The sequence below is a fragment of the Dipodomys ordii genome, unplaced genomic scaffold, assembly GCF_000151885.1.
Source record: "Dipodomys ordii isolate 6190 unplaced genomic scaffold, Dord_2.0 Scaffold22, whole genome shotgun sequence".
Taxonomy (NCBI): Eukaryota; Metazoa; Chordata; class Mammalia; order Rodentia; family Heteromyidae; genus Dipodomys; species Dipodomys ordii.
In genome coordinates this window covers 11181998-11191444 of record NW_012267238.1, presented here as the reverse complement: position 1 = coordinate 11191444, position 9447 = coordinate 11181998, and the positions used below count along the sequence as shown (strand labels likewise).

The 9447-nt window shown below is 41.7% G+C and overlaps 1 protein-coding gene across 1 annotated transcript in view; it reads left to right on the top strand.

The window, feature by feature from the left end:
* The window catches only part of Fam181b (family with sequence similarity 181, member B), a 12618-nt gene that overhangs the window by 1905 nt on the left and 1266 nt on the right, over positions 1 to 9447 (top strand). The gene's annotated exons all lie outside the window — the stretch shown is intronic.

The following is a 9447-nucleotide window of genomic DNA, read 5'->3' as shown; positions in this document are numbered from 1 at the left end:
TTTTTTTTTTTAAAAACATAAAGCTAACATGCTAACACAATTTCTTGGCTTTCTGGTGGTTAATTGGAGCTAAGAGTTTCATGGACTTTCCTGCTGGGGCTGGCTTCAAACTACAATCCTTCGATCTCAGCCTCCTGAATAACTGGGGTTACAGGAATGAGCCATCAGCACCCAGCTGTCCTCATTTCATATAAGTATATTCTCGCTAATAATGACAGTGAATGGCAAAAAGTGTGAGGTTTCCAAATAACCCTCTGATTCCTTGAATAAAACGTGGGTGAATGAAATCACCTGAAAGGATCCTGGAGGAATAGGTCTTTAGCTGCTGTCAGTGGGAAATTGAAACATAACAGGGAAAGCAGCGATGAGTATGGCAGATGATAAAGACAGTTGGACAGAATGGGGAGGACTGGGTGGGAAGAGAAAGCTGGAGGGAAAGCAGAGGCACCAAATGAACATATGAGGGGAGATAACTTAGAAGACACAGGGGATGTATCTACTGATTGTATTGTAAAGGAAAGTTGCTCTGTTCCAGGCAGGCAGGATAGACTGACAGAGTATCTAGATGTTAGAAAGTCAAACCCTCAACCTTATTAAAACAGATGGTAAAATCCAGGTCCATGTTTGCAAAAACCTATCCATTACCTTGATATTCCCAGAAAAGAATTTACATGAAAAAAAAACCAAGTGCATATCAAGTGATGATATACACAACTTTATTTTGTTTTTAATTTTTAAATTTATTTTGAAAGTCTTTTAGTAGTTGTTGAGCAGGTGTTCCATGATGCATCTTGAATGATGCCACCCTTTTCATTGTTCTCTCCCATCTCTCCAAACCCCACCATCCCTTCATGTGAGCACTACATCATTTTCTTCTGTATAAAACTTTTCTGAAGCATTGAAGGAAATAGAATGAGGAAACTTAATAATGGAAAGAACTTTTGCAACCCTAGAAGCCTGCTGTCTGAATTTTCTTCCAAGTGTTTTTTTTAAAGATTAATTTCATGGTGCTAAGAGCATTTTAAACCATTTATTAAAATTATTTTATAAATATATCTAGCATAGAATTTCATAGTGAAATGACACTAATAACCCTGTGACTATTTCTAAGGCTTTATTGCCACTGTAATGTTTCTTAATTTTCCCCTTGAGAGTGTGTATGCTGTAATTTGCATGTGGTCACTGTCTTCTGCATTATGCCACCAACAGAGTTTCAAACCCTCAGTACTATTGATACTTTGGGTACTATCATTCTTTGCTGTAGGGGATGTCTTATTTTTTTATTGTAAAAATACTATACAGAGGGGTTACAGTTACATGAGTAAGGTAATGAGTCCATTTCCTATTGAGCACTGTTACCTCCTCCTTTGTTTTTCCCTACCATCCCTTCCCTCACCACCTCCTCAACGCCTCCCTCCCCTCCCCAAGTTGTAAAGTTCATTTTCAACATAGTGTCGTGTACATTTCATTGTTACAGTGGGTCATACTGTATCCTTATTTCAGCATTTTGTTATTTCCCTTCCTCTCCCAAAATTAGAAAAATTTATATACAAGATGCAGGGCACCGACATCAAATACAGTGAAAACGGGGGGTCATATCACGGGGGAAGAACATACAAAAGAAACAAAAAAAAATCACATAGTACATTTTAAATACATTAAAAACAATAGCAAGAAAGAAAAACCACTTGTGTCCCTATCTTGGGGTTCATTTCACTTAACATTATTTTATATGCTCATATGTACATAAGCTTTTGATCTTTTCTGCTTGTCCTAGACTTATACTAGTTATTGCAAATAAGGGAAACCATGGGATGTAGGGGCTGTATTGTAGAGTAAGTATCAATATCCTTGGCTTCTTCCTAATCAAAAATATCCCCATTATCACATACTTCCCAAATTAAAAATTACTACCAGTTGAGAACCACTATGCTGGGCAAATACATGTGCAATGGGTGTTCAGCACTTTATTCACATTCTCATTGAACTTTTAGAGGGCTGTGTCTAGATGTTGTTATTTCACTCATTTTTATTAGTAAAATCTAAGACCAGCTGAGGGAGGAGCTAAATCTGTTATCTTGGATTCCTCATACCTCTGCTAATTTACCTAGCCAGGAACTGGGTTGCTTCACATATTTAATGGAGTTTTTCCCATTGGCAAATTGGATACCAGTGTTATTGTGAGGGTTGAGCAAAAGGTGTACATTAGTCCTCACTGAGATGGGGAGGGCAATATTTGGCAAAGCTTGGCATTGAGCCAGGGTTCCAAAACCATCTTGTCATCCAGGGATACTAAGGCTGTGTGCTGGGCTCCTGTGGAACCCCCAAATGTCTGATTTCTCTGCTTCCCACTTTGCCTTCCAATCTGAACTATGTATGACCATAATACCCCTGCTACAGTAGAGTAAGTAGTGCCCATTAATAATAGCCCTGCTCACGGCTGAAGATATCCTTGCTTCCTTTCCTATATCATTTTCCACCTCTGAGAATTTTTATCTTGTTTGGTAAGATCAATATCCACAAAGACTTGTGTTTCACCCTGGACTTCAGTTAACTCATTGATAAAATGAAAGCTAGGCCTTAGTTACCAAAGGAAAGTCTAAAGCACTAAATGTCAGTGTTTTTCTTCAGGATTATTAGGAATGACAAATTCTTTGGCTCAGTCCTGCACTCTATCCACTTAGAAACTCTGGTATTGGGATCCAGTATCTGTTTCAGCAATCCTCCAGGTAATTTTGATGAATAATTTTGAGGGCCAAGGGGCTTTGCTTTCTTTTGAAAACTGGTGGAAAGAAGTTTGAAACCAACTGTCCCTCTGCTCCCAACATTTCAGCTCTTGAGACAGGGTCTCTTACAACCCATCAGGGGCATTCTGCTGACCAGAAGTGGAGGTTAGACATAAAGAAACAGAAATTTGACTTTCAAGACATCGATTGTAACTCAGGAGGCTGAGATCTGAAGATCATAGTTTGAAACCAGCCTAGGCAGGACAGTCTAAAAGACTACTCAGAAAAATGGTACAGTGTTAGCCTTGAGCAAAAGAATGCTCAGAGACAGGGCCCGGGCCTTGAGTTCAAGCCATAGGATGAGCAAAGAAAGAGGGGGCGGGAGAGAGAGAGGGAGAGAAAGAGAGAGGAGGGACTCTATAGATAATGACTATAGTTAATGAGACAGCATACTGCAAGTTTGAAAATTACTTAGATTTTGTTTTTTAGGGTACTAGGGTTTTTTTTTTTTGTCAGTTGTGGGGCTTGAACTCTCGGTCTGGGTGCTGTCCCTTAGCTCTTCAGCTCAAGGTTAGCGCTCTACCACTTGAGCCACAGCACCACTTCTGGTTTTCTGGTGGTTACTTGGAGATTAGAGTCTCACATACATTAATGCCTGGGCTGGCTTTGAACTATGATCCTCTGATCTCAGCCTCCTGAGTAGCTAGGATTACAGGCATGAGCCACTGGCGCCCAGCGGGTACTAGGTTTTTAAAGTGAGGGCCTGTGCTTGCTAAGCATTTGAGCCGCATCTCCAGGACTTTTTTGTTCTAAAATTCCCCCCTTCCCCCAGATAAGGTCTCATTTCTTGCTTGGTGTTGGGCTTGGCCACATGTTTAGCACACCTGAGATGACAGGTTTAAACCACCATGTCCTGATGATTGATTGTGATGGAGTCTTGCTAACTTCTTGCCTGTTTGAACTGCAGTCCTTCCAATCTTCACCTCTTAAGTAGCTGAGATTACAGAGGTATGCTACCATATCTAGCTTACTCAGTAGATTTTAAGTGTTCTCACTACAATAAATGATAAGTATGTAAGAAAAAGCATATGTTAGCTGAGTCATCCATTTCACCATGTGTTGGTTAGAGTATCAAACAATATGAATGATATTTTTTATTAGCTAATTACAGCAAAAAATTTGAAAAAGGAATAAAAGAATTTAAGTGCAATGAAGTGTTTTTCATATCTAGAAATACAATATCCTTCTAATTGCATGGTGGGACAGGCTGAGGATCCTAGGCTCCTGGGATTGATGATAAGAAACATTATTTTTATTAATTATAATAATTATACTGATAAAAATATTTATGATTCCTTTCTCAGGTGGCCATTTGGTGCCTCAAATGTATTTTCATACCTTCCTGCAGCTTTTTTTTTTGTCAGTCATGGGGCTTGAACTCTGGGCCTGGGTGCTGTCCCTGAGCTCTTTGGCTCAAGACCAGCACTCTACCACTTGAGCCACAGTGCCACTTCTAAGTTTCTGGTGGTTAACTGGAGATAAGAGTCTCAGGGACTTTTCTGCCCAGGCTGGCTTTGAACTGCCATCCTCAGCTCTCAGCCTCCTGAGTAGCTAGGATTAAGGCGTGAGCCACCGGAGCTAGCCATCCTGCAACCTTTGAACATCTCCCTTATGATCCTCCTCCATGGGGCCCTAACCAGATCCAGGTCACCTGGAGATCCTCCTCCATGGGGCCCTAACCAGATCCAGGTCACACCTGGAATGAGCTCCTGTCCCCAGGTGCTTACGGGCCCTCCTGCTGCACTCCTCAATACCCTGCTGCTCTTCTTGGTTCACAGGGGCAGCTGCTCTCCCATCTATGACCTGCCTGTGTCCATATCTTCAACCTCCTGTTTCTTCTCACTTTCCCCTTTCATTCTATAAATAAGCCTTTATCATGACTTTAAAAAATAAGGGTGAATAAAGAAGTGAAAAGGTCTCTCAGTCTTCAATTTTTTTCCTCTCTAGGTGCTGTTTTATTTTCAGAGTCAAGTCTCTCAGAATAAGAATCTATACATTGTGTCTTTACCTTCACTGCTACTTAAACTTTAAATAACACACAATGAGCTCATTGTTGATGGCCTACTCCTATAGCTACTCAGAAGGCTGAGATCTGGGAGCCTATCGAGGTTCAAAGTCAACTTGTGTATGAAACTACTTAGGTTCAATTCACCATTGAAAAGCCAGAGTGAGCCCAGTGCTGGTGGCTCATGCCTGGAATCCTAACTACTCAGGAGGCAGCAGGGGAAGGAAAGTCCATGACTCTTATCTCCAATGAACTACCAGAAACTCGAGGTGGCCCTGTGGCTCAAAGTGGTAGAGAGCTAGCCTGGAGTGAAAAAACCTCAGTTTTTCCTCAAGACTCCATCTGAATGGTTCTGCTCCTTTTCCCTGGAAGTCTTCCTTGTGTTCATGGACCCTATTTAAACTTCGAGCATCCATAAAATACCTTCACTGTAGAATCTTCTATAGTAGGACAAGACCCAGGCTGATTTCCTTTAGTAATTCTCTATATTACATTACATGAATTGTGGTTCAAACTTGTAACTCTAGCTACTTGGAAGGCAGAGATTTGTGGAATCATGGTATATAGTCATCTTGGGAATAAAAGTTAGCAAGACTCCATCTCAACCAATAGCTAGGTGTGGAAGTACATGCCTATTATCCTTGCTCTGGGGAAGCACCATGGCTGGGTATAGTGGTGAGCCTGTTATTCCTAGCAACACTGGCAGGCAAAAGTAGAAAAATGCCTGGGCATAAAGACAAGACCTTTTTCAAAAATACCATGAAAAGGAATTGGAGGCCTGGCTCAAATGGTGGAGTATGGCACCAGAGTTCAATCTCCAGTATCATGAAAATAAATAGATAGATAGATAAATAGTTGTCATTTTGCCTCCTTTATTGGAGGCAAAAATTTGCCTTCCTAACATCATCTGGAATTTGTCAATTGCAATGCACAATTGATGATTTCTTATAGTTGGAGAGGGGACTGCTTATTTTCTCACTTGAGCTTCATCCATTTGTTGGGGACCTATTGTGCAGAAAATGCCTTCCTTTCTCCTTCCTTTCTTTTTTTTTTTCAGACAGAATCTCACTTTGTAGCCTAGGATGACCACCATATGAATAAGAATTTTTTAAATTAATATCTTGTTATTATGAAGGTGATGTACAAAGGGATTGCACTTACATGAAAGTACATTTCCTTTTGTATAGTGTCTTCTGTTCCCTCTCTTTCTCCCATCCCTCCCTCCTGTCTCCACCCACGAGTTGTACAGTTCACTTTTGTCAGTGTCCAGTAAGCACCCCTGCTGTGATTTTTCACCCTTGTTCCTCAAGTTCTGTACCCTTCTCCCAACCCTCCTGAAGATATATATGTGAGAGAGTCTGTTAAATAGAGCCCAAAGGCAGAGTTATTTTGCTCAGAGCAGCACATTTGGTGCCAGGAAGTTAGGATACCAATTGATTGCTTTACTTATTTGCTTTGCTTATAAAAGGTGACCAGAACTTTCCTCTGTTAGATAAATAATAATTAAAATCTCTTGCTTCAGTGTGTTTAAAGTGGAGGTGGGAACTGAAGGCATACGTATGTCAAATATTTTATTTGTTGTCAATATGAGCATGAAAATGATAAAAGATGATGATCAAAGAGCCAGGCATAGTGGCTCATCCCTGTAAGCCTATTTAGGAAGCAGAGATTAGGAGGATTATAGTACGAGGCCAGCCTTTGGAAAAAGTTAAGTGAGATCATATCTCAGCCAACCAATAAAAGGCTGGGTGTGGTAGCACACACCTGCCCTTCTAGCTACATAAACACCTGGAGGCAGGACCCAGCCACCTGAGAACCAGGAAACAAGACATGTGAAGAAGAGGATTGTCGTCTAGAACAGCCTCAGCAGAAACATGAGACCCTATTTAGAAATGACTAAAGCACAGGGCTGGGAAGGTGGTTCAGTGGTAGAGTGCTTGCCTTGCATGCATGAGGCTCTGAGTTTGATTCCTCAGCACCACATAAGTAGAAAAAGCCAGAAGTGGCCCTGTGGCTCAGGTGGTAGAGCGCTAGCCTTGAGCTGAATTGCTGATGAACTAATGGATAGCACCCAGGCCCAGAGTTCAGGCCCCAGGACTGGCAAAAAAAATGACTAAAGCAAAAAGGGGCTGTGGGCATGACGCAAGTGGTAGAATGCCTACCTAGCAAATACAAGACATTAAGTTCAATCCTCAATATTGTCAAGAAAAAAAAGAAAAAAAAAGGAAAAAATAGAGAAAATAACCAAACAAATGTCATAAAGTACTAGACAATTTAATTGCTAAATGAGTGGTACTCATTCCACTTTTAAAAGGCAATGTTCCCAAATCTATATTTCATGTTTAAAGACCATATTTATTTTCCCACAGAATGTGATGACAGAAGAAGTGGGTGAGGGGAGAAAAGTAAAAGAGAAGCAGAATAAACACCTGGGAATTAGTCTATTCTCATTTATTACCTATAATACATGGTCTGGGTAGAATTGTGCTCTCCAAAATGTGTGCTGAAGGAACTATTCCCTTGTACTAAATGAGATGACCTTATTTGGAAATAGTTTTTACAGAAACAATCATGGGAAAACGACAGCATTAACTTCTAATGCAATATGATTATATGGAGTCCTCATAAAAATGGGAAATTTGGTCACACACACACACAGACACACACACACACCATGGAAGATGGGGAAAATGGCCGGAAGCAATGTATTTATAAGCCAAGAATGGTCAACAATATCAGATGCTAGAAAAGGAAGAGCAGGCCAGGTGCTGGTGGCTCATGCCCCTAATTCTAGCTCAGGACACTGAGATATAAGGATCCTGGATCAAAGCCAGGTGGGGCAGGAAAGTCTTTGAGACTCTTATCTCCAATTAACCACCAGAAAACTGGAAGTGGCACTGTGGCTCAAAATGGTGGAGTTAGTACTCTACCTTGAGTGAAAAAGCTCAGGGACAGTGCCCAGGCCCTGTGTTCAAGCCCCACCACTGGCAAAGAAAGAAAGGAAGAAAGAAAGAGAGAAAGAAAGAAAGAGAGAGAAAGAAAAGAAAGAAAGGAAGGAAGAGAGAAAGAAAGAAAAAGGAAGAAAAGGAAGAGCTATCACTCCTTAGTACAGCCCTGGAACACCTTCATTTCTCATCACACATCACTTTCCATGTCCAGTTTTACCTATGTTGATGCAGTAGCCTTAGGAGCCTAGAAAGTACAGCCAATAATGAAGATAAGAAGTAATAATGAATCCTATTTACTTTGCCACAGAAAACTTCTTCCGCTTAAGAACAATCTATGCAACATGTTACTATAATTTTATTTCAGAGAACAGTAGATGTGAACAAAATCTGAAAGTTGAGAAAAGTAAGATGGATCATGAGTAGAACTGGTGGTTATGAAAGAAGGATTCATATGCTTGAGTGATGGATGTTAACTGCCATCGAAGGCGGTCAGAAGCACAACATTACACAAAGTCTCCTGTAACCATACGTAAAAGTATCCCAGAAGGGCTGTGGTCTAGGCCGGTCTCAGCAGAAGTGACGTATGTATACCTTATATAAGGGAGTTAGAAGGGAGTCTGTCCAGATGGGATGAATACCACTCTTGTTCTTAATCATTATGATCAAGGATTACCATTTCAAAATATCTGATCAACAATCTTTTTGTCTTCAAAAATCATTCCTTTTCCTGCAACTTCTTTGGATATGGCCACCATCCACGACACTATGCACACTTCTGTTGGGATGTGTTCCAGTTCTCTTGCAAGGGTTGTTCCCAGATAAACATTAGTCTTGTTTGAAGCATCTCTCTCTCTCTCTGAGTTTATGAAATTGACCTAGGAAAGGAGTTTTGCTCAGATGTAATAAGACCTATAGAAACACTCTGCAGTTTTAGGGACGGGGGCCGTAGAAACAGAGAATGCTGGTGAGCACGCCCAGCATTTCCATTCGTGTTCCAGCTTGGGTCATAAGGAGACCACTAAGGAGATGGGAATTGGCTGTGTGTTGTGCACTTGATGGCTGCTGGCGAACCATATCAGTTCAGCCCCAGTCAGCTGCGCACACAGCCTCTGGGCCCGGAGGACCCTCTCCTGACACCTGCTCCTCATCACGCAGTGAATGCAGTGGTGATTGATATCTAGCAGGGAAAGGCAGCCAGCACCTGCGGTTTTGAGATGGCGCAGCCTTTCCCCTGCCTCCTTTGATGGGACTTGATGGATAGAGCATGGCTTCTGTCTGGGTTCGAATCTCTGCCTGAGTCTGGGGCTTCAGTCTGATTGACTTCAAGCATTGAGAGCAGGCGCAGTGCAAACGCATCCTGCTTGTGCTGGAAGGTCCCGGGGACTACCTGTGTGTGACACACACACACAGACTCGAATGTGTGCCTGCAAAGACGCCCCCCAAACAACAACAACAACAACAACAACAACAACAACAACAACAAAACCAGCCTGTGGAAAGAGCGCCTGCGCAGTTGGATCCAGGCTCTAAAAGTACTGGCTCAGAGTTGGTTTTGGCACCCAGGAACCACGGATGCTGGGACTACGATTGATTAATTACTCTTCTCTTTCTGGGACCAACTTTGATTGCCTCATTTTCCTTTTCCAAGTTTTTCCTTGGCCTGTGGGGATTTCTGGATCTTAGGACGTCATCGTGTCCCCCCCCCCCC